General features: G+C 44.4%; 1 long non-coding RNA gene across 1 annotated transcript in view; it reads right to left on the reverse strand.

The window, feature by feature from the left end:
- Positions 1–10,542: 10,542 nt before the first annotated feature.
- Positions 10,543–25,750, reverse strand: part of LOC139272695 (uncharacterized) — a 142,651-nt gene continuing 127,443 nt past the window's right edge. Inside the window, exon 3 of the long non-coding RNA XR_011594945.1 lies at positions 10,543–10,588. This is a non-coding gene — a long non-coding RNA (uncharacterized lncRNA). The remainder of the gene's footprint in view (positions 10,589–25,750) is intronic.

A 25,750-nucleotide genomic window follows, 5' to 3' on the forward strand; every position in this document is an offset into this window, starting at 1 on the left:
TATGACATCCTTAATAATTGATTCCATCATCTTACCCACTACCGATGTCAGGCTTACCGGTCTATAATTCCCTGTTTTCTCTCTCCCTCCTTTTTTAAAAAGTGGGGTTACATTGGCTACCCTCCACTCCACAGGAACTGATCCAGAGTCAATGGAATGTTGAAAAATGACTGTCAATGCATCCGCTATTTCCAAGGCCACCTCCTTAAGTACTCTGGGATGCAGTCCATCAGGCCCTGGGGATTTATCGGCCTTCAATCCCATTAATTTCCCCAACACAATTTCCTGACTAATAAGGATTTCCCTCAGTTCCTCCTCCTTACTAGACCCTCTGACCCCTTTTATATCCGGAAGGTTGTTAGTGTCCTCCTTAGTGAATACCGAACCAAAGTACTTGTTTAATTGGTCCGCCATTTCTTTGTTCCCCGTTATGACTTCCCCTGATTCTGACTGCAGGGGACCTACGTTTGTCTTTACTAACCTTTTTCTCTTTACATATCTATAGAAACTTTTGCAATCCGTCTTAATGTTCCCTGCAAGCTTCTTCTCGTACTCCATTTTCCCTGCCCTAATCAAACCCTTTGTCCTCCTCTGCTGAGTTCTAAATTTCTCCCAGTCCCCGGGTTCGCTGCTATTTCTGGCCAATTTGTATGCCACTTCCTTGGCTTTAATACTATCCCTGATTTCCCTTGATAGCCACGGTTGATCCACCTTCCTTTTTTTATTTTTACGACAGACAGGAATGTACAATTGTTGTAGTTCATCCATGCGGTCTCTAAATGTCTGCCATTGCCCATCCACAGTCAACCCCTTAAGTATCATTCGCCAATCAATCCTAGCTAATTCACGCCTCATACATTCAAAGTTAGCCTTCTTTAAGTTCTGGACCATGGTCTCTGAATTAACTGTTTCATTCTCCATCCTAATGCAGAATTCCACCATATTATGGTCACTCTTCCCCAAGGGGCCTCGCACAACGGTATTGCTAATTAATCCTCTCTCATTACACAACACCCAGTCTAAGATGGCCTCCCCTCTAGTTGGTTCCTCGACATATTGGTCTAGAAAACCATACCTTATGCACTCCAGGAAATCCTTCTCCACCGTATTGCTTCCAGTTTGGTTAGCCCAATCTATGTGCATATTAAAGTCACCCATTATAACTGCTGCACCCTTATTGCATGCACCCCTAATTTCCTGTTTGATGCCCTCCCCAACATTACTACTACTGTTTGGAGGTCTGTACACAGCTCCCACTAACGTTTTTTGCCCTTTGGTGTTCTGCAGTTCTACCCATATAGATTCCACATCATCCAAGCTAATGTCCATTCTAACTATTGCATTAATCTCTTCTTTAACCAGCAATGCTACCCCACCTCCTTTTCCTTTTATTCTATCCTTCCTGAATGTTGAATACCCCTGGATGTTGAGTTCCTAGCCCTGATCATCCTGGAGCCACGTCTCCGTAATCCCAATCACATCATATTTGTTAACATCTATTTGCACAGTTAATTCATCCATCTTATTACGGATACTCTGTGCATTAAGACACAAAGCCTTCAGGCTTGTTTTTTTAACACCCCTTTTCCTTTTAGAATTTTGCTGTACAGTGGCCCTTTTTGTTTTTTGTCTTGGGTTTCTCTGCCCTCCACTTTTCCTCATCTCCTTTCTGTCTTTTGCTTTTGTCTCCTTTTTGTTTCCATCTGTCTCCCTGCATTGATTCCCATCCCCCTGCCATATTAGTTTAACTCCTCCCCAACAGCACTAGCAAACACTCCCCCGAGGACATTGGTTCCGGTCCTGCCCAGGTGCAGACCGTCCGCTTTGTATTGGTCCCACCTCCCCCAGAACCAGTTCCAATGCCCCAGGAATTTGAATCCCTCCCTGCTGCACCACTGCTCAAGCCATGTATTCATCTGCGCTATCCTGTGATTCCTACTCTGACTAGCATGTGGCACTGGTAGCAATCCCAAGATTACTACTTTTGAGGTCCTACTTTTTAATTTAGCTCCTAACTCCATAAATTCGTTTCATAGGACCTCATCCCTTTTTTTACCTATGTCGTTGGTACCAATGTGCACCACGACAACTGGCTGTTCTCCCTCCTTTTTTAGAATGTCCTGCACCCACTCAGCGACATCCTTAACCCTTGCACCAGGGAGGCAACATACCATCCTGCAGTCTCGTTTGCGGCCGCAGAAACGCTTATCTATTCCCCTTACAATTGAATCCCCTATCACTATCGCTCTCCCACTCTTTTTCCTCCCCTCCTGTTCAACAGAGCCAGCCATGGTGCCATGAACTTGGCTGCTGCTGCCCTCCCCTGATGAGTCATCCCCCTCAACAGTACTCAAAGCAGTGTATCTGTTTTGCAGGGGGATGACCACAGGGGACCCCTGCACTACCTTCCTTGCACTGTTCTTCCTGTTGGTCTTCCATTCCCTATCTGGCTGTGGACCCTTCACCTGCGGTAAGACCAACTCGCTACACGTGCTACTCACGTCATTCTCAGCATCGTGGATGCTCCAGAGTGAATCTACCCTCAGCTCCAACTCCGCAACGCGGTCCGTCAGGAGTTGGCGGCAGATACACTTCCTGCACACGTAGTCGTCAGGGACACCGGAAGTATCCCTGAGTTCCCACATGGTACAGGAGGAGCATAACACGCGACCGAGCTGTCCTGTCATGACTTAACCCTTAGATAAGCAACAACAATGCTAAAGTTTACTCACTGTTATAGAAGAGAAGAAAGAAAAACCACTCACCAATCACCAGCCAATCACTTACCCCCTTGGCTGTGACATCACCTTTCTGTTTCTTTCTACTTCTTTTTGCCTTCTCCCTGTAGCTGCACAAGTACGCCTCTCGCTGCCACTGGGCCTTTTATAGGCCTCCGACCCCGGACTTTAGCTACTGAATGCTCAAACATTGGAGCTTTGCAGCAAGGTCCCAAATTGGATCATGTTGTAAATAGACTGGGAGTGGGAGAAACACAAAATTACTGGCTTCTGGGCAGCACTAAGCAGCATCCGCACAAACCCTGCAAGATGCAGGTACTTGATGCGCAAGTGTTAAATTAAAAGCTCTCCACTGTGTTCACCCAGAACAGACCATGGAACATACAACGTCCCAATGCCCGATTCACAAATATGATGGAGGCATCGCAGCGATACACTCCACTACACCTGGCGCAATTATCTGGCGTAACCATCTAAACTGTTGTTGTTCTACATCTACACCAGCCATATGAGGTAGTAGTGCGCCCCTTCCCCCTGCACCTTTACACATCCTGGACAGTGAGGCTGCTGTTCCTTCTCCGGTGCACCTGCATGGCTTTAAGTACATCTTCCCTCTTCAGGACCACATAGTCACCCTCGCTGACAGTGTGGTCCTGAAGTTGTTGGTGCTGCTGGTGTTGGAACTGATCGTGGTGAGATTCTGAGAACCAAGGTGAGGTGAAACAATATAAGCAGCACCCCTGTTGATTGAATACATGGCAGGTGAAGTAGAGATGACGGAAGCAATCTGTCAATGGTGAGAGAGATTCTTCCAATGAGGTGGTACTGGATGGAGACCTTGCTGGAAGACTTGCAGCCTGCAGAATCTGTTGCTGGGAGCAATCGCTTCTGTCTGAAGAATGTGATCAGCTGTCAGGTGGCAGTTATTATAGTACATTTGATGCTGTGAACTAATCAGCTGGATCAATGACCACTGAACTCCTGCCTCAGGTTGACAGATATCGGAGCAGCATGAGTCCCGTGGGCATCCAGTGAAATTGCAAAGGTAACGTTAAAAAGACTCTTAAGGATCTGAGAACAAGCTAATAATCCTTTAAATTGGATCCCTCGCCTCTGCCAGTCGAATTGCTGCCGCACTGACCAACGTACCCAAGGGAAAGGCATATGGGGGCAGATTACCAACCCACTGCAAGAAATTTCAACTTTCCCACCCGACCCACCTGTGACCACGCCCTGGAAAATTCCAGCCAACCTGGGCCATTGCTGCACCAGCTTGCCCCTCTTCCAAGGCTATTACCTGGATTGATACTTCAATGCCGAACTGAGGGATTGCTACATTATCACAGGTTTCATCTTTCAGATGAAACGTTAAGCCAAGACCCCTGATACCATCCCAACACCACCAAAAACAGATTATTTAGTCATTTATCTCATTGCTGTGTGTGGGACCTTACTGTGTGCAAATTGTTTGCTGCAGTTACTACACATCAAAATGATGTCCTGAGATTAAGAAAGGCAATATATAATTGCAAGTTCTTTCTTTCTTTCTTTCTTTCTTTCCTCCATTGTGATCTTGAGGACGTTGGTCACCAATGCACAATCCCTCTTGTCTAGAACAACATGTAGCACCAAGCAAGCATTAATAGTATTAAGTATGATACAAGCAGTTGCAGGGCCATGTCATTACTCAGAAAAAGGAGTAATGGGGCTGCCTTCATTTCAATAGGCACAATACAACCAATCACCAGAATTACTTCTCCCATTAATGAAACAATGAGCACTAGGTGAGGTCATCATAGTGCAGCACGGACTAAGATATATTATTCTGACATACAGAGTTCACTTTTGGGCAAATACATGTGTTGCACTTTATTTCAATGTTACCAGTATGTTCACTTCTAATGATGTGGAATAAGGGAGCAACAGATTAATGGATTGGTAGTAAAGGTATGGTGGAGGACAATGATGGGATAATGTATTGTGACATTGCATGATGCACATGCAGACTGGGCTGTTTCTACTGTGAGATCAGGCACTTAGCTGAAGATTTTGTCAGTTGAATTCTGCCTTCGAACTCACCTGCGGCTCGGTAGGCATTTCTTCTGGATCTAGCTCTGTGTCCTCTTCTGTCAATGTTGTGCCTGGGTCGACATTTCCACCTATACCATGCTAATGCTTCTTTGTACAGCAAATTGTGGCAACATGCAACACAGTACTGTGATCTTTGACAGTATTACCTTCAATTGTAATTTCTCTGTTGTTTGGAAGATGATTTTATTTTAATAATTAATTCCCTGTCTTGTATCTTGTTTTTGTGATCGTGTTTATTTTTCCTTCTCATTTCACCTAAAGGATGCTCATGGGCCCAATTTTATTGCTACATATGTTTTGAATTGTACCATTTTACAAAACATGTAAATTATCTGTCATAACCAGCAACCTTTAACAAGTACATTGTGTAAACATTTCCTTTCCATGTAATGTCATGAGGTGTAAGGTTATAAAACATTATTGCTCAGCAGGTTCTCCTTGGATGGCCATCTGAATTTTACAATGTAGATTACAGCATGGGGTCAATTAGTGACTCTAGTTGTGTCTTGGGGGACCGTACTTGGTGTAAATAAAGTTAGCACAAACCTTAAAAATTAACACTTAGCTTCTTTATTCATGGGCATGTGTATCTTTTCCAAGATATCAGTTGTGAAGAAAAGTTCAAAACAGCTGGATAAAGTCAAAGATGGACATGATGCTAGTGCTAACAGTTGTCAAGCCTGGCTGCTCTGTAAGAACATCCTTCATTGTAGCTTACCCTTGGAATTGATTGTGTAGAATGGTTCATCACCCCGCCAGCCCTATCATTAACTGTATTGCTTCTTTTGTTGCTTTTTGTATCATCAGACTCAAAGCAAATTCGCCATTTGCTTCTTCTATTTCTTCAAAGTTATCTTCTGTTTTAGAACATGTCTCTTCCTGTTCTATTTGAATGTCCATTGTCAAGAAAGAAAGCATATTTGTAGAAGCTGTAGTTCATTTTTCTTACTTGGGTTCAGCTAGCAACCCAGAATGGCTGGAGGAGGGGGAATGTGTTTCAGAGCATTTAAAGAAAAAGAAATACATTGGCTGTCAACTTGTGAGTGATCAGTGAGAGTTATACTCAATCAAGAGAGCAACACCCAAACATAATAGAATCATGGAATCATAGAATAAAAACATACAGAACAAGGCCATTCGGCCCATCATACCTGTGCCAGCTTTTTGAAAGAGCTATTCAATTAATTCAACTCCCCTGCCCTTTCCCCACAGCACTGCAATTTTCCCCTTCAAGTATTTATCCAATTTTCTTTTGAATGTTATTATTGAATCTATTTCCACCATTCTTTCAGGCAGTCTATTCCAGAGCATAACAATTCGTGGCTTAGTATAACTTCCTAATGTTGTACTTGCTTCTACTTATAAAGCCAAGGGTACCATATGCTTTAAAAAAAAACATCTTCACAACTTGTCCTGCCAACTTCAAAGATTTGTGTATGTGAACCAAAGATCTCGCTATTCCTGCACCCCATTTAAAATTGTGCCATTTAGTTTAAATTGCCTCTCCTCATTCTTCCTACCAAAATGCATCACTTCGCACTTCTCTGCAATAAACTTCATCTGCCATGTGCCTGCCCATTTCACCAGTCTGTCTATGTTCTCCTGAAGTCTGTTACTACCCTCCTCACTGTTTACTACATTTCCAAGTTTTGTGTCAGTTGCAAACTTTGAAATTTTTCCCTGCCCATCCAAGTTCAAGCCATTAATATATATCAAAAAGAGCAGTGGTCCTAATACCGACCGCTGGGGAACCCAACTGTATACTACAATTACATAAAATGGCAGTGCAGTAATCCATCCGGGGTGATTCTCCCACCACATATCACATTGGGGTTCATTTTCACCTTCACTACTTGGACAATAAATTGGTGGAGTGGATCGCACTACCCGACTTTTATTTTCATTGATTTCAATAATGGGTTCTATATTGGGTGGCAGTTCCATTCCATCAGTTCACTGGCCAAGCCGTGATGGTGAAAATTACCTTTGTCGTGTTGAATAACTTCTGTCGGAATGTTGGCTTGGGTCCTTCTTTCCTGTGAGAGAGAAAGGTCATAAAGAAAACATAAAGAAACAGTTTGCAGCAGCTGAACTACTATGTGCGTTTGGTTCTACCTCTTGATCGTGAGTACTGATTAAGCACACATGGAAGGGGAAAGGTTATCAGTTTACCGCCATAAAGTTTTGTAATGGAGAAAAAAAAAACTCAGGTACAATGAATTATATAGTATTGGTTTGTTATGGTTCTGAGAGTATCGCCAATCTGTCTTGTAGGCAGTGTGTGCAGTTTGCAAAGCTCCTTTGAGTATGTTTAAATTCTACAGGGGCACAAGGTTTGAATCATAATGGACAATCTGATCGATTACTAATTTGGTTGATTTCCCCCTCTAAGTAAAACTGAGTACATTGGTAACATTCAGAACTGAGCATAAAAATAATCCCACAAAATAGGTATAATGTGGATGATTCAGCCTGGTGGTAATCTAACCAAAACCCAGATTCCACTCAACTCCCTGGTGGAAAATGATATGTTGCTGGCAGTTGGAAGATTCTTCCCTGCTCCCTGCCCCTCTACAGTGTTGGAAGATCCTCTCTCTCCTCATCTCAACAGTGTTTAATCATTCTGTTAGCTTTACAGGTTGACATAATGCATGTCTGGATAATGATTGAGTTTGAGATAAAAGAAAATCTCAAATGATCCACATTGGGTCCCAATAAATTGCTGTTTTAAATGTTAGTGGCAGAGCACTTACTGCATTCATCTGAAATTCCTCTCCCTGCTATTTTAATGAAGGTGTTAATCTATTTTAAATGGATTAAAGCCTCAGTAAAATAGAGAGAGAAATTACATGCAAATAAGTTGCATTCTTGATAGTATTAGCCATAGTCATTTCTAGGCTACATTCTACAAAACAAAATCAGAACTTTGGGCTAATTTGGCCCAAGGAGGTTCAAAAGCACCTGCCTCTTTAAGAAAACAGTAATATGTGTCAATGGAATTTTGCTTATCTACATCCTTTTTCTGTTTGTAAGATGTTATTTCATAAGCGACACTAATGCTCATGCAAACCAAAATTCCTGTCTTTAATATATTATACTGGCTGAGTTAGTGACTTTAGAAAAAGGTTATGAGACTTATCACTGTCGAGAGTTGGTTATGCCATTAATTATTTCTCCCACTTCTGCAGTGAATTTATATATATCAATATTTTTTTATCTTTTACATTCCTGAATTCATTGTTCTGAAAAATGTTGACTATGTACAAGTGCCAAAATTGTCCTCGGGGGAGGGGGAGGGGGTGGGTCGGAGGTGGGGGTCTCCCAAACAGTCACTAACTTTGGCGACAGAATGGCAGAAACCTCCAATCTGTAGGCCGATCGGGGGGACACCCAAACACCACATCTTTCTATTCTCTAAATATTTATTTCAGTTAATCTGGGTCCCATTTTTGGTAATCACAGGATTATAAGATACATTACATAGGCACATAGGAACAGGAGAAGTCCATCAGTGGCTCGCGCCTTCTCCACCGTCCAATTAGACCATGGATGATCTGTATCTTAACTCCATTTACCCGACTTGGTTCCATATCTATTGATACCCTTACCTAACAAAAATCTGCCAATTTTGAAAGCTCCAATTGTTCCAGCAACCACAGCCTTTTGGAGGAGAAAATTCCAGATTTCTACTACCCTTTGTGTGAAAAAGAGCTTCCTGATTTTGTAAGGAATTTGTTTCATGGTTTCTTTGCTTAAGAATTCATCGCAACACATTGTGATTAAGAACTAGTGGGTTTATTAGCAAAGGTTCAACAATCACACTACACATTACCAGTTCATCCATCAGGCTCATAACCACCTGCCTCATTGTGCATCCCTTGAACCCAACTAGCTGGGGTTTTATTGAGTCTTGTGAACATCATGTGACTGGCTAAGCCACTTCCAACTCAATAGCTCTACAAACCTGTGAGCATACTCACAGGGGCATACATTACTGATTTCACTCCTAAATTGCCTAGCTCTAATTTTAATATTATTTCCCCTCATTCTTGATCCCTCCATTAGTTTCTCTGGGCCCAAATTTGCCCAGGAGTTGCTCTGTTTTTTTTGGAGCAACTTGATTTTTCTGGAGTATCTTAAAAATCCCCATTCTGCACATTTAGTTTGTGCCAGTGTAAGTGAGTTAGTTAGGACTTTTTTTAATTTAGTTTTTTTTTCAAAAGGGGGCGTTACAGGCCACCTTCACCAATTTTGACGATTTAAGCCAGTTTGGACAGCTAATAGTTGCTCCAACTAACTTCGGCCAGTGCATGTGGCCACTTGTGGCCGCACAGAAAACCCTTGCGGAGAGTTAAGAAATCAGCACGGGTAGGTACTTAATGACTTGACTAAAGAATGTGAATAGGATCAAACAGCTATACAGAACTGACAAACTTCGCGAAGTTAATTTACTATACAACAGAAGCATTCATGGAAGCTTAAACTACAAAAATAAAAGAAGTAAACAGACAAAACATATTTACATAATTTTTTCAAAATATCCAAATAAAAAATAGAAGTACCTCCTGCTCGAAGGAAAGTATTTTCATCAACAGAGTTGAGGAAAGTCTTGAGTAAGCTCATTAAAATTACTGGCTACACAGTTATTACACCGCCTCCCCCCCCCCCCCCCCACCTCCCCCATCAAAACTCTCCTCTCTTCTCCCACCCCACCATCAAAACTCTCCTCTTTCCTCCCCCCCAGATCAAAACTCTCCTCCTTCCCTCAACTGATCAAAACTCTTCCTCCCCCCCCGATCAGAAGTCTCCCCGCACCAACCTGTTTCTTGTAGCCCTCAGAGCGGCCTGTGCGGCAGGCCACTCGGCCTGGGATAGGGTGGGACGCGTTGGATCTCATGCTGCAGGCACAATCATAGGAGGAGCGAAGCTACTGCGCATGTGTGAACGCTCCAATGTGAATGCGCAACGCTGCCGGCGCTGTTGCAGACGCTGGGCCCTAGCCCCGCCCCCCCGGCCAGCTCTGTTTCAGCAGCATGGCCCTAGCTCTGCCCCCCACTGTGCTTGTCACGTCGCGCCAAGGCCTAGGATGGTCCATGGAGTGGGGAGAATACGGAGCTACATTATGCCACCGTTTTGGGAGCAGAAAGTCGGCGCACCTCAGGTAAGTGCACCATTTTAACCAGAGGGCCAAATTTGGGCCCTCTGTGTCTATTCTATCAAATATTTTTATAATCTTAAACACCTCGATCAAATCACTCCTAAATCTTCCATATTCGGGATCATACAGCCAAATTTAGTCCTCTTCATCTTATCAGGAAAGTAATCTTATCCACTACAGCACTTAGGTGCTTCTTATTAATACTGTATTAATTTGCTTTCTCAGTTATGTAATTCAATGCTGCCATTTGAAAACTAACTGCAGGTACTTCAGATGTGTGAAGCTCTACACTTTCCCATTTGACCGAACACAATCCAAATTGCCCAGCGCGGGGGTGGGGGCGGGGGGTGGGAGCGGGGTGCTGACTGATTATGATGTCGCTTTCTACCCTTTCAGTGATGAATGACATCATTCCGGCCTGATTTCCAGTCCATGTGTGCTGTGCATGATGTCACCCTGCGCAAGGTAATTTCCAACAAAGGAAAGTTCGAATTGAACATTTGAGATAAATGATAAGCTTTAACCCAGATCTTTCAAACTGCCAGAGCCTTAATCTGTTGATCCGTGATTCCAAGATCGCGTCCTTTGTGCTATTAATTTTCTGTATGAACAAAAACATGATTTATAATTAAAATATGTGAAACCTTAAAGGAGGCAGCTGTGTTTAATTTCTTAGTATTGACTACCTCATAGGAGAATAAATTATGTTGCCTGACCTCATTCAATATGATTCATGGCATCTGTATTGTAATTTAATAAAATTACTGTAACTCTTTTCAACACAAGGTGGTTAATGGGAGCTACAGCACAGATGTAACCTTTTACATGAATAGAAGAATTCATAAAGCATTAACAAAATTGTTCCTCTTTATAGGCATCTGGAAAAATGTCAACCTTCCCCACAGTTTCACTGTTAAAGAGATTATGTAAGGGAAATATGGGCAGAGCACTTTTATGCTGTTGTGTACTTAATTCTGTAAGAAAAAAAAGATTGCCCACAGTTTTCATACAGTTTGTAATTTTGCAAATATAAATGTGTATTATATCTTCAGCTAAATATTGGCCGATCTCTTGTGGATTTCACTTTGTATTTTCTAATCCTTCTTTTCTTGCTTTTCTTTCAAGGAAAATAATTAGATTGGGCCCAACAGCCCTGGAAATGAAAAGTTTAATGATCTCAGCAGGTAGAAGTAATACTCCGTCTTTCTCTGCTACTTTTGTGAAGATTTGATAAATATTTTCCACCTTAAGTTGGCCAGGAGTGATGAGAATCCCCATTATTTTGAGCCCGATTTTAGCCCAGCCCGCATGGCACGAACGGGATGGGCAGGTGGCTAAAATGTCAGGCGGGGGGCGGGTGGGTGCATGGGGGGTGGGGGTTGCTCTGCATTCCTACCCACCGCCATTTTAACCATGGACATTTTAGGCACGGGAGGGCCTACTTAATAAGCTTATATCACTGGCAAGGTGACACGATTTTTACCTGATATCACGGGAGGCTCACACGTGTACAGTTTTGGTCTTTGTAACTAAGGTAGGATACACTTGCCTTAGAGGGGGTGCAAAAAGGTTAACTAGACTGATTCCAGAGATGAGAGGGGCACCCTATGAGGAAAAATGGAGTAGATTGGGTCTATACTCTCTGGAGTTTAGAAGAATGAGAGGTGATCTGATTTAAGGGTATAACATTCTTTGAGGGCTTGACAAGGTAGATGCTGGGAGGCTGATTCCCCCTGGCTGAAGAGTCTAGAATTAGCAGTCATAATCTCAGGATAAGGGTTTGGCCATTTAGGACAGAGATGAGGAGGAATTTCTTCAATCAGAGGGTTGTGAATCTTTGGAATTCTCTACTCCAGAGGGCTACGAATTCTTAGTCGTTGAGTATATTCACGACTGAGATCGATAGGTTTTTTGGCAGCAAGGAAATCATCTTGCTCCTATTTCTTATGTTGTTATATTCTTACAACGTCAAACCCGGCAGAAAACCTGGCAGGAGGCTGCAGAGTGGTGAGGATTCCTTGTAGGCCAGGAGCAGCAAGGAATCCTTGGGCCTCCCCAGCCCTGGCCTTCTGCCTCCCTCCCACACAGCAGGAGCACTAACATTGTGCCAGAAATCGTTCCCTTGGGATGCCAGTTGCATTGGCCTCCCGCCCGATTTCCTGCTCCCACCCATTGTGATGTCATTCCTTGCCGACTTTGGACCGGAAACAGTGCTGCACTAGACGCAACAGGGATTCATGAAGGAGAAATCATGTTTAACTAATTTACTGGAATTTTTTGAGGATATAACGAGCATGGTGGATAGAGGTGTACCGATGGATGTGGTGTATTTAGATTTCCAAAAGGCATTCGATAAGGTGCCACACAAAAGGTTACTGCAGAAGATAAAGGTACGCGGAGTCAGAGGAAATGTATTAGCATGGATCGAGAATTGGCTAGCTAACAGAAAGCAGAGAGTCGGGATAAATGGGTCCTTTTCGGGTTGGAAATCGGTAGTTAGTGATGCGCCACAGGGATCGGTGCTGGGACCACAACTGTTTACAATATACATAGATGACCTGGAAGAGGGGACAGAGTGTAGTGTAACAAAATTTGCAGATGACACAAAGATTAGTGGGAAAGCGGGTTGTGTAGATGACACAGAGAGGCTGCAAAGAGATTTAGATAGGTTAAGCGAACGGGCTAAGGTTTGGCAGATGGAATACAATGTTGGAAAATGTGAGGTCATCCACCTTGGAAAAAAAAACAGTAAAAGGGAATATTATTTGAACGGGGAGAAATTACAACATGCTGAGGTGCAGAGGGACCTGGGGGTCCTTGTGCATGAATCCCAAAAAGTTAGTTTGCAGGTGCAGCAGGTAATCAGGAAGGCGAATGGAATGTTGGCCTTCATTGCGAGAGGGGAGTACAAAAGCAGGGAGGTCCTGCTGCAACTGTAAAAGGTATTGCTGAGGCCGCACCTGGAGTACTGCGTGCAGTTTTGGTCACCTTTCTTAAGGAAGGATATACTAGCTTTGGAGGGGGTACAGAGATGATTCACTAGGCTGATTCTGGAGATGAGGGGGTTACCTTATGATGATAGATTGAGTAGACTGGGTCTTTACTCATTGGAGTTCAGAAGGATGAGGGGTGATCTTATAGAAACATTTAAAATAATGAAAGGGATCGACAAGATAGAGGCAGAGAGGTTGTTTCCACTGGTCGGGGAGACTAGAACTAGGGGGCACAGCCTCAAAATACGGGGGAGCCAATTTAAAACCGAGTTGAGAAGGAATTTCTTCTCCCAGAGGGTTGTGAATCTGTGGAATTCTCTGCCCAAGGAAGCAGTTGAGGCTAGCTCATTGAATGTATTCAAATCACAGATAGATAGATTGTTAACCAATAAGGGAATTAAGGGTTACGGGGAGCAGGCGGGTAAGTGGAGCTGAATCCACGGCCAGATCAGCCATGATCTTGTTGAATGGCGGAACAGGCTCGAGGGGCTAGATGGCCTACTCCTGTTCCTAATTCTTATGTTCTTATGTTCTTATGTACTATGCAAATGTAGCTGGGAGTTCAAATGACCCGGGTCTCATGCTGAACTCTCCATCGGGGGGGGGGGCGGGGCGGGTGCGGGGGTGCGGTTCCCTCCCAATTTACACACACCACAAGAGCTCCTCATGTTTAAAATCAGGACTCTGAATACAGTATTGTGATCCCCATAGAATCCAGATGGTAGTAACTATTCTATATCAGAATCAATTTCTCATCGTCAGCTAATGTCAGATGGCTTTAGTGATTTTAATCTGTTGGGAAGGATTTTTTAAACATTTCCATTTTTTCCCATTGTTACCAATCATTTCCAGCAGAAAGGTTGAGCAAGTGAACAGTCCCAAGGCTTTCACCAATAACATTCCAAAACTGGCAATTATAGCATTGGCAGGGCTTGCAATTTATGTAAGAGCCTCATTCTTCAATGCTTTGACTCACATATAAAATACAATCAATTGGCAAATGTTAACAATGCTAATGTTAGGAAGTGCACCAAAAGCGCGGGAAAAAGTTTTCTTTTTGGCATCTTTGAGCATGGCTGAGACAGAGAATTGAACATGTGGGTACATAAAATAGTAAACGGTCTGGAAAAGATCAACCTTAAATTAAATTATGGGAGTAATGCAAGGAGACATGGGGCCGTAATTTGCAGCCCCGATGGGTACGCATGAGGTGCGCACGCGTCTGTAGGGGAATCACAAGTTCCGAGTTTAGGCATGCGCTAAAACCCTAATTTCTTCAGCATTTCCGGGAAAAGGGCATCTGTGGGTGGAGAGTTGGGCTATTTGCTCAACTTCTGCCCATCGAATGCCCTTGAAATTCTTACGCCTGGCAAAAGCAGGCCTTAAGTCATAAGAGTTTTAAAAAACATAAAAATATTTTTTTTCCATTCTTTTGAACATTAAAACATATGTAGACTAAGGTAAGGTTATTTTTAGGCCCTTTAAAACTTTTAAATTTATTTTTCAAAAAATTAAATTTTTTGTTTTAAATGTTTAATTATATTGTATTTGAATTAATGTTAAATATATAATTTTTTTATTTATTTGTTACGTTAAATGTGTTTTTTATGTGATCCCCATTCATGTTGATGGGGAATCCCGGTAAGCATGAATGGGGATCCCCTCCTTTCATTGCTTGGGCTGGCCCATGTAATCCCAGGGGTGCTTGCGAACCGCCTGCGCACCTGGTGTACATAGGCCTTTACGCATGTCTGCGCATAGAGGCCTAGGATCGCAATTCTCTGTGTTCCCGAGGTAGAAGGTAAGTTCGTAGATTTTTTGCCAGTCGGAGGCATCCGCCCACAGGAAGACTCCAACCGCAAATTCAGGGCCATGGGTTCAAACTAATATAACATAACTTTGGATTGATGTTAGGAAATTCTTCTTCACTCAGAGCGATCAAGACGTACAGATAGAGTGGGGGAGGTGAAAGTCCAAGATGTATATAAGAAACAATTAGATATTGCAATGGAGGGGATGCAGGGTGCTTCTATTTGAATGAACTAATATGGATCGAACACTTGCCCTTATTTCTAAATATTTTGTGATGATTGCAGTTGCAAATCTACATCCCATCACTCCACACTGCATCCTTTGGGACCCCAACACAGTGTGTAGCTCACTATGTTTGGCAAGATGTTATTTTTTATATCTCTCATGGCACTAAAGACGAAAGCAAGAAATGCAGTGGCACGAAAACATAATTCTACATCATTGAATAGTTATTGAAACATTCATTTTATTTCCAGCATAGTTTTGAGCTACAGCCATTATAATACTGAAGTGCTGTTAAGAAATCAATATGTTCGGATTTAGATGCTCAAGGAGACAGTGTCACCTTCTGCCAAATCACATAAAGTATAAGCCCACCTACTTAAATCAAGAAATGTCAAAAAGACAAGTAGGGTAAGTGCTTTGTACTGTAACTTTATATAAAATATCAAAGATGAATGTACTCTCTAAGACACGCTGAGGTAGATATTGGCAAACATTGTGTCCATTATTTGGACATAAAATGGATGTAAAACATATTAATTTAGCAGTGCGACAGCCAATGCCCAATGAGCGCAAGCGTTGGTCCCACTTCTAAAATAGGCCTCTTAAATATTAAAATTATTGGTGTAAGGCCTGTTGAAGGATCCTATCCAGAAATTATTCAGCGATGAGCCAAGTCTGGGCCCGAAAACATCCCCAGACCAAAGTCTAACGCGTTACATCTAAGGTGCCATTAATGCCATTCAGCTATTATCTATGTGGCAACAAAAGAAAAACATGAATATTATTCATGGTGCTGATCATTAAAAACAGTTGGTCCAGAATAGCATAGCATGGCAGTCCTGTGCATCTACTGATGAAGTTACAAAATGGTGTCGCTAAGTAGAATCTGCACTCTACAATGTGGCACTACTTGGAGTTACTGCTGAATCAAAAATCTTCTGCCTGTTGTGTCACTCATGATGATATTAATTCCCAATGAAATTCAATGCAGTACTTTGTAACTAACAGTAAAATTAGAGACACCGGTCGGAATTTTACCGGCGCTGAGAGGACGGGAGCAGAGGTGGGTCAGCTGCAAATTTGAAATGATTGACAGCTGTTTGGGACCCTGCTGTCAACCCGCCTTCACGCTAGTCTCCCAGGTATCGGGTTTGACAGCACTGAATAGATCCGACATCAAGCGGTGGAGGAGGCAATTTAGATTATTAAAACTTGTTAACAAATGATTTTAACTCACCTTTAAATTTTAAGAGTTCACCAACAGCTTCCCCGCTGCTCGGGATCACGTCAGGTAAGGAGGTCGGGTGTTGCGTCAGCATGACTTCTTAACTTGACAGCTGCAAATGGTCTATAAAAGTTCCCATTTCATATTTGTTCACGTTCCAAGATTAGCATCTGTTGCTTACTGCTTTTGGAAGACAGATTGAGCTTTTTTGCAGCTTCCAAGTGTTTGGAGCAAACTCTCTATCCAGTGTCACCTCATTGGAACAACCTCTCTCACCATTGACAGATCACTTCTGTCATTTCAACTTCAGCTGCCATCTATTCCATCAGCATTGGTGCGCTTGAAAAAAAATATCACCTTGTTCCTCAGAATCCCACCACGATCTGCCCCAACACCAACATCACCAGGCACAACAGGAGCACTTACAACAACACCAACTTTCTCCGCAATCACCTGATGCTGCACAGGACACAAGGCATCAGCACCTGACCACAATGCTGCCCAAGACACCAGGGATGACCTCACCATGGCCAGATTTATTTCACTTGACTTTGTACACCCTGGTTGTCACATGACACGCCAGCTTGGCACCACCCCACACCAACAACATAAAGCATCCAAGCCTACAATGCTCAAGCCATTCCTTTCAAACTCATCACCATTTTTGGGGGTTACTGTTATGCCTCACCATTCACTCACTAAGCCACTTCCAAAGGTGCACACAAATCTGTTCAAGAAGGCAAAATGTTGAAAATAAAGATTTAAATGTTTGACAAAATATTAACAGAAACTTTACATAAACATTGGCGATAACATCCAAGTGCCTACCCCCGTGTGTTGTTAATTGGTATGATTGGACTAGGATGAGGGTGAGTGTGAGGGGTGGCTAGTGAGATGGGGAAGTGATAATGTAGATAGAGAGGGAAGGTGGAGGTGCAAGCTAAGTTAGTGTGAGTAAGGATGTGCAGGAATAGGATAGGGAAGGCAGAGTGATAGGGATGTGATGAGTGGCACAGCAGAGTGAGGTTGAGTGTGGCTTTGCAGTAACGTTTCATGATCTACTGAGATCATTGAAAGATTTTCACCACCAGGCTGTGTTGATTTCCTGGAGAGGTCTCCTCCACTCATTGGAAGGGAAGAGAAGCCCCCACTGCGAGTTGAGACTCCCTCCATAAGCATCTGGAGGGAGTGATGGGAGAGCCTGGGTGCAGCTGAGTACCTTTGTGCAGTCATTGTTAGTGTTTGCAGCACCTCAATGCTGTACGACACTGACAGCACAACTGTCTAAATCAATTTGGACATGGTCCCTTTAAGGAAATTGGCTGATAATGCATCATCAAATGACATCATCTGACCCACATCCTTTTAATTGGCTGGGAAACTTGCTGGGCAAGCTTAACAAGCCACACAAATCGTAGAAAGGAGATAAGGAAAGATGGAGGGCAGAGAAATCAAATGCAAAAATCAAAAAGGGCCACATTACAACATAATTCTAAAAGGACAAACAAGCCTGAAGGCTCTGTGTCTCAATGCGTGGAGCATTCGTAATAAGGTGGATGAATTAACTGCGCAGATAGCTGTTAACAGATATGATGCAATTGGGATTACGGAGACTTGGCTCCAGAGTGACCAAGGCTGGGAACTCAACATCCAGGGGTATTCGATATTCAGGAAGGATAGACAGAAAGGAAAAGGAGATGGGGTAGCGTTGCTGGTTAAAAAGGAGATTAATGCAATAGTAAGAAAGGACATTAGTTTGGATGATGTGGAATCTGTATGGGTAGAGCTGCGAAACACCAAAGGGCAGAAAATGCTAGTGGGTGTTGTGTACAGACAACCAAACAGTGGCAGTGAGGTTGGGGATGGCATCAAACAGGAAACTAGGGATGCATGCAATAAAGGTACAGCAGTTATCATGGGTGACTTTAATCTACATATAGATTGGGCTAACCAAACTGGTAGCGATATGGTGGAGGAGGATTTCCTGGAGTGTATAAGGGATGGTTTTCTAGACCAATATGTCGAGGAACCAATGAGGGAGCAGGCCATCCTAGACTGGGTGTTGTGTAATGAGAGAGGATTAATTAGCAATCTTGTTGTGCGAGGCCCCTTGGGGAAGAGTGACCATTAAGATGGAGAGTGACACAGTTAGTTCAGAGAATAGGATCCTAAACTTAAAGAAGGATAACTTTGAATGTATGAGGTGTGACTTGGCTAGGATAGACTGGCAAATGATACTTAAAGGGTTGGCGGTGGGTAGGCAATGGCAGACATTTAAAGATCACATGGATGAACTTCAACAATTGTACATCCCTGTCTGACGTAAAAATAAAACAGGGAAGGTGGCTCAACCATGGCTAACAAGAGAAATCAATATTCAGGAAGTATAGACAGGAAGGAAAAGGAGGTGGGGTAGCGTTAATGGTTAAAGAGGAGGTTAACGCAATAGTAAGGAAGAACATTAGCGTGGATGATGTGGAATCTATATGGGTAAAGCTGCGAAACACCAAAGGGCAGAAAACGTTAGTTGGGGTTGTGTACAGACCACCAAACAGTAGTAGGGAGATTGGGGATGGCATCAAGCAGGAAATTAGGGATGCGTGCAACAAGGGTACAGCAGTTATCATGGGTGACTTTAACCTATATATTGATTGGGCTAACGAAACAGGTAGCAATACTGTGGAGGAGAAATTCCTGGAGTGTATAAGGGATGGTTTTCTGGACCAATATGTCGAGGAACCAACTAGAGAGCAAGCCATCCTAGACTGGATCTTGTGTAACGAGAGAGGATTAATTCGCAATCTGGCCGTGCGTGGCCCCTTGGGGAAGAGTGACCATAATATGGTAGAATTCTTCATTAAGATGGAGAGCGACACAGTTAACTCAGAGACTAGGGTCCAGAACTTAAAGAAAGGAAACTTCGATGGTATGAGACGTGATTTGTCTAGGATAGACTGGCGAATGATACTTAATGGGTTGACGGTGGATAGGCAATGGCAGATATATAAAGATCACATTGATGAACTTCAACTATTGTACATCCCTGTCTGGCATAAAAATAAAACAGGAAAGATGGCTCAACCGTGGCTAACAAGGGAAATTAGGGATAGTGTTATATTCAAGGAAGGGGCATATAAATTGGCCAGAAAAAGCAGCAAACCTGAGGACTGGGAGAAATTTAGAATTCAACAGAGGAGGACTAAGGTTGTAATTAGGAGGGGGAAAATCGAGTATGAGAGTAAGCTTGCAGGGAACATAAAAACTGACTGCAAAAGCTTCTATAGATATGTGAAGAGAAAAAGAATAATGAAGACTAATGTAGGTCCCTTGCAGTCAGAATCAGATGAATTCATAATGGGGAACAAGGAAATGGCAGACCAATTGAACAAATACTTTGGTCTGTCCTCACTAAGGAAGACACGAATAACCTCCCGAAAATACTAGGGGACCGAGGGTCTAGCGGGAAGGAGGAACTGAGGGAAATCCTTATTAGTCAGGAAATGGTGTTAGATAAACTGATGGGACTGAATGCCGATAAATCCCCAGGGCCTGATAGTCTGCATCCCAGAGTACTTAAGGAAATGGCCCTAGAAATAGTAAGTGGTCATTTTCCAGAATTTCATGGATTCTGGATCAGTACCTGTGGATTGGACGGTAGCTAATGTAAACCCACATTTTAAAAAAGGAGGGAAAGAGAAAACAGGGAATTATAGACAGGTCAACCTGACATCGGTGGTGGGGAAAATGCTGGAATCAATTATTAATGATGTAATAGCAGAGCATTTGGAAAGTAGTGACAGGATCAGTCCAAGTCAGCTTGGATTTATGAAAGGGAAATCATGCTTGACAAATCTTCTAGAGTTTTTTGAGGATGTAACTAGTAGAGCGGATAAGGGAGAATCAGTGGATGTGGTGTATTTGGACTTTCAAAAGGCCTTTGACAAGGTCCCACACAAGAGATTAGTGTGCAAAATTGAGGCACAATGTATTGACGTGGATAGAGAACTGGTTGGCAGACAGGAAGCAAAGAGTAGGAATAAACGGGTTCTTTTCAGAATGGCAGGCAGTGACTAGTGGGGTTCAGTGCTGGGACTCCAGCTATTTACAATATACATTAATGATTTAGACGTAGGAATTGAAGGTAATATCTCCAAGTTTGCAGATGACACTAAGCTGGGTGGCAGTCTGAGCTGTGAGGAGGATGCTAAGAGGCTGCAGGGTAACTTGGACAGGTTAGGTGAATGGGCAAATGCATGGCAGATGCAGTATAATGTGGATAAATGTGAGGTTATCCACTTTGGTGGCAAAAACAGGAAGGCAGATTATTATCTGAATGGTGACAGATTAGTACAAGGGGAGGTGCAAAGAAACCTGGGTGTCATGGTACATCAGTCACTGAGGATAGCCATGCAGGTAAAGTGGGCAGTAAAAAAAGAAAATGGCATGCTGGCCTTCATAGCGAGAGGATTTGAGTATCAGAGCAGGGAGGTCTTACTGCAGTTGTCCATTCCTTGGTGAGACCACAGCTTGAGTATTGTGTGCAGTTTTGGTCTCCTAATCTGAGGAAGGACGTGCTTGCTATTGAGGGAGTGCAGCGAAGGTTCACCAGACTAATTCCCGGGATGGCAGGTCTGACACATGAAGAAAGACTGGATTGACTAGGCTTATACTCATTGGAATTTAGAAGAATGAGAGGGGACCTCATTGAAACATATAAAATTATGACGGGACTGGACAGCTTTGATGTAGGAAGAATGTTCCTGATGTTGGGGAAGTCCAGAACCAGGGGTCACAGTCTAAGGCTAAAAGGTAAGCCATATAGGACGGAGATGAGGAGAAACTTTTTCACCCAGTGAGTGGTGAACCTGTGGAAATCTCTACCATAGAAAGTTGTGGAGTCCATTTCTTTGGATATATTCAAGAGTGTAAGGTTCGAAAATCCACGGCCGCATTTTATTGGAACAACCTAAGGACAAGAAAACCAAGATGGGATCGTTCTAGACATTTCAAATGAACATTTTTGGCCAATTAAAATCCTCAGACCAGGCAGGCTGGGAAACATGTGGGCGGATACAGACATTGTGGAGTCTGGCTCACAAGCGAGACAGAGGCACTGGCCAATGGGGGAAAAGTATATTCTGGCAGACCAATCAGGGGTCGAGTCGGGCTTGAAGCGGGGTAATCCTTAACCAATAGGGACTACCCGGCCCAGTTCGAAAATATGACTCACCCCTAATCAAATTATGAATGTGGACCATCATCTACCTAATTAATATGGACAGTGGACAAAAATCCTGAGATCACTGCGGTGATGGCCCATCAAAGGGGAAGCCCAAACCGATTGACTCCCAGGACTGTTACAATGGACCAGCAGACTTTGAGGCACCAATGTGTGCTGAAACAATACCCTTGTCCTCACACCTACCTGTACCTGTGACATCTTCTGATTAAATATTCAAAGCTATCTCCCAGCCCAAACTTACACAATGGATCACCAACTGAGTTTGGGCGCGAAAATGCCAGAACTAAACTGGATACAAATATAGGACCTACAGAACCACCGAGAGGAGAGAAGCAGCTGGAGCAGTATGAGAAGAAGTAGAGGAGCAGTATCAGTCACAGACAGACAAAAACCGAGAGAGAACGGAGACGGATTGTTACCGGCTGGGAAACCTACCATCGAACGGGCCCTGGATTCGACTTGTGTGCAGAATATACAACCCAACTACCGAGAGGCCCAACATCGTCTCAAGAAGCCGAGCCGCACACCGAACAACGCTCCGAAGCCAACCAGCTGAAGAACCGGAGACCGATGTAACTGGGAGAGGCAACATTCACTCCAGCTACCCCGTAAACCAACCATCCTAAGGCTAAAAAATAACTGTCAAAAGGGATCGTAAGTATTATCCTGGGGTTTCTTTTCCCAACTGTCAGCCTAGGTCAGTCAGGTAAAAAGGAGGGTGGGGGTGGTGTTGGAAATGTCTTGTAAAGATAAAATTGTGTAAGGTTTTCGTTGTGTCCGTTTCTTCCCATAGATTTTCATAGTTTATAAGTGTGTGTCAGATATGCGTTTTGATGAAGTTTGACCTTGTTGGAAACTTACCGTGGTTAATAAATTGGACTTACCCGTTTTTTTCGTTCCAAGGACTACTTGTCTCTGAGTGTTTTGTTTTCCCTTGTGGAAGCTCATAATCCACCAAAATTCTGAGGTTAGAACCAGATAGGGGTGCTAGGATGCTTCGAAACCGCCAGTTTAGTGGTCAGCGAGCCATAAGTTGCTGAACCGTCCCCTAGAAGGGACAGAGAGGCCCAATATACCAACAGCCACCAAAGACCCCCATAATTGGGCAGAGCAAAAAACCCCTACACTCATGGCGAGCCAGCCAGGAGCTCAGTGGGAGAATGAGCTTACTACCTCAGAGAGGGTGGTACTGGAAAAATCTAAAATGGAGGAGAGAATTACGGAATATGTTATCTCCAAGGTCAATTTTGCCAAAACATAGGTTCAGAACCTGACCAGGTCGCCACCTCCAGCGGATACGGCAGTCCAGTAGACAAAAGGGCCTACACATAACAAAAGGGTAGAAAAGGCAATTTGGCTGATATTTTTAACTAGGCAGGTTCGGGAGTTAGACCTCCAGGTAGGAAAATTACAGGAGGAATTAAAGGATGCCGTTATCACCTCAGCGGCCAGGGGGGCCGCGGGTACTAAGGTCACAGAAGAGTTAATAGAGGAAAGGAATAGAAGGGCACGGTTAGAGGAAACGTTCTGCAATCATCAGGAGTACCTGCAGAGTTAGGTTACGGTGTCACGGGCTACGGAACAGAAGTACAGGAAACAGAGTGCAGCTTATGCCCAGCAGGTCCAAGAGCTTCAGGTCCAATTAAGGGATTTGCGCACAGCCCTGTAAAGTTAACACCGAAATAAGCCATGAGAAGGCAGATCATGCGCCCTGCCATAAGCGGATCCAATCCCTCCTCCAGGCTCTGTCCCAGGTAAAGGGGGCAGTCTGTCTGTTGGGGCCCAGGGAGGCAACCAACGTGTCAGGGTATTGGGGAGTGGAAGAGGATCCGGCGGCAGAGGACAGTCGACCGCCTCCTGAGGCGCCGGTAGTGTGTCCGGCAGGCCTTCCGGAGGATCAGAGGGTGCAGCCCAAGAAACCCACAGAGCATGGGATCGGCCAGGTAGAGCCGGTCCAGCCAAAGGGATATGGGACACCCACAGAAAGGGTCGAGTCTACAGATTTAAATTCAGAGGCAGTTGAGGCTGAGGAAACGGGGAGCCAGTGGTGGTGTCTGCCGTGGGACCAATGTGCCTGGCTGTGCAGAGGAAGTACGGTCCCCCACAAGGTGCACAACCCCAAGAATCGCTGGACAGCGAGTTTATCATTCCGCATTCAGTTGCTGCATTAAAGGCCATGGTGTCACATATCCTAAAGCTCACTAGACTGGGAGATCCAGATGCTCACTTCCTGGAGATAGCGCAGGCAGTGGACATGAACACATGCGATAACACGGAAGCAGTTAAAGGGCTCCTTTTTTCCATTGACGGGAAGATCTATCAGGCTCTTCCCCCAGATTGTCGCGGGGGACAAAGCACCCTCGCAGCACTACAAAGAGCTATCCTAGAGGCCATGGGGTGGAATGAAAGGAGTCCCTTTGAAAGGATAGTGAAAACACACCAGTTAGCAGGAGAGGCCCCACAGATATACATGGAAAGGTTATGGCTGGTCTACAGTACAGCATGTGGTGGCCTGCTTGTCAGAAACAACCTTACAGCGGAACAAAGGGAAGCATGGTTTCGCACTATAATTGCGAACTGCCTGCCCAGTGTCAAGGAAAAGGCAGATCTCTGGTTCATCCCGGGAGATCCCAATCTCACTGAAGCCATCGTGATAGGCAGATTGGCTGCCACACGGCAGCGGGATGGGGAGGAAGAGGGGAAGCCAGAGAAAACAGTAAAAGGCCAGGTGCATGCAGTGCAACCCAACCAAACCCCCAAGAGAGAGTGGCATCAGGAGGGTGGACATCCTCCTGATAGAAGGGGGGGTGTGTTACTGGTGCGGTAAGCCTGGCCACTACCTCAACAACTGCAGGGCCAATCCCTACCGCGTGAAAGAAGTAAAAACACCCACAGAGGTGAAACCGGGTAATGAGAAAGCGGGTGCCACAACAGTGTTTGAAATCGCTGTAGAAACCCTCAGGCAGCTGCTGACAGGTCCCAGCCATATCAATGTAGCGGTGGGTAGAGAGATCCCCACAGCTCCCATACGGCAGGAACCATGACTAGCACCCACCAAGCCTGCCTACCTGTGTCCGCTGGACTATGACTCGTGGGGAAGACCGTGGGTAAACATGGAGGTGGAGGGGAACCAGGAAACTTACTTGTTGGACACGGGGGCTTCAAGCACCCTTGTCCACACAGAGGACCCGGCCTCCTCGCCCCTGTCCAGCGGTGTGCCCTACGAGCTAGTCGACTTCACGGGGAACGAAAGAACAGGGTATTTTTCGATCCCACTGACCCTTAAGTTGGGAGCACTCACCACCAAATGGAAGTGCATCATGATAAGGTGGGAGCAGGCTAACAAAGGTATATTGGGGGCAGACTTCATTATAGCCCACCAGATCTGCGAAATCACTGTTTATGGGGAACAGTGGCCCAGGTACAAACAACGAGGTCATGCTTATAGAAAGGATACAAGACAAAGGGGCTCTGTGTACTGTGAAGCCAAAAGGGGGTTATGACTTAGAGCTTCTGGTCAGGGACACCCCGGCAGAGTACAGGGCCTATGTGCGAGCCAGTCTCGCAGCATGTGCCACCCACAAACACGACTGTGGGAGAGTCACTGGAGTAGAGGTCAGGATAGATGGGGATCCCATGTCCCGACCTCAGAGGCAGTATAACTTCCCGAGAGAGGCAAAAGCCGACTTGGAAGTGGCACTGAGCTCACTGGTGGAGCAGGGTGTGTTGAGACCCATAGCCATGCACGTGAACTGTCTCCTGTGGCCAGTCAGAAAACCGGACAACTCGTGGAGGGCCACCGTGGACTACCGGGTGCTCAACAGAAACATCCTGGCCTGTGCTCCTACAGTGGCAGCAGTGGCAGAGCTGATCAGGGAAATCCCTGCGTCAGCAACCACCTTCACAGTCCTAGACATTTCAAATGGCTTCTGGTCTATCCCTGTGAGGAGAGAGGGCCAGTACAAGTTTGCTTTCACCTTTAAGGAACAGCAATATACTTGGAGCTGCCTCTCGCAGGGATTTCACAACAGTCCCAGCATCTTCCACCAGTGCATGGCGAACTGTTTGAAGAGCTTCAGCCAGCCGCAACAGTTGGTGCAGTATGTGGATGACCTGCTCCTTTTCACTGACAACAGTAAAGAGCATGGTCCCCTGCTGGCAGAACTGTTGGCTGTGCTGAAGGAGGGGGGTTCTAAGGTCAACCCCAAGAAGGCCCAGATAGGGTTAAAGGAAGTAAAATTCCTGGGTCCAACACTCAGAGCAGGG

Source organism: Pristiophorus japonicus, chromosome 9 (assembly GCF_044704955.1).
Source record: "Pristiophorus japonicus isolate sPriJap1 chromosome 9, sPriJap1.hap1, whole genome shotgun sequence".
In the NCBI taxonomy this organism is placed as follows: domain Eukaryota; kingdom Metazoa; phylum Chordata; class Chondrichthyes; family Pristiophoridae; genus Pristiophorus; species Pristiophorus japonicus.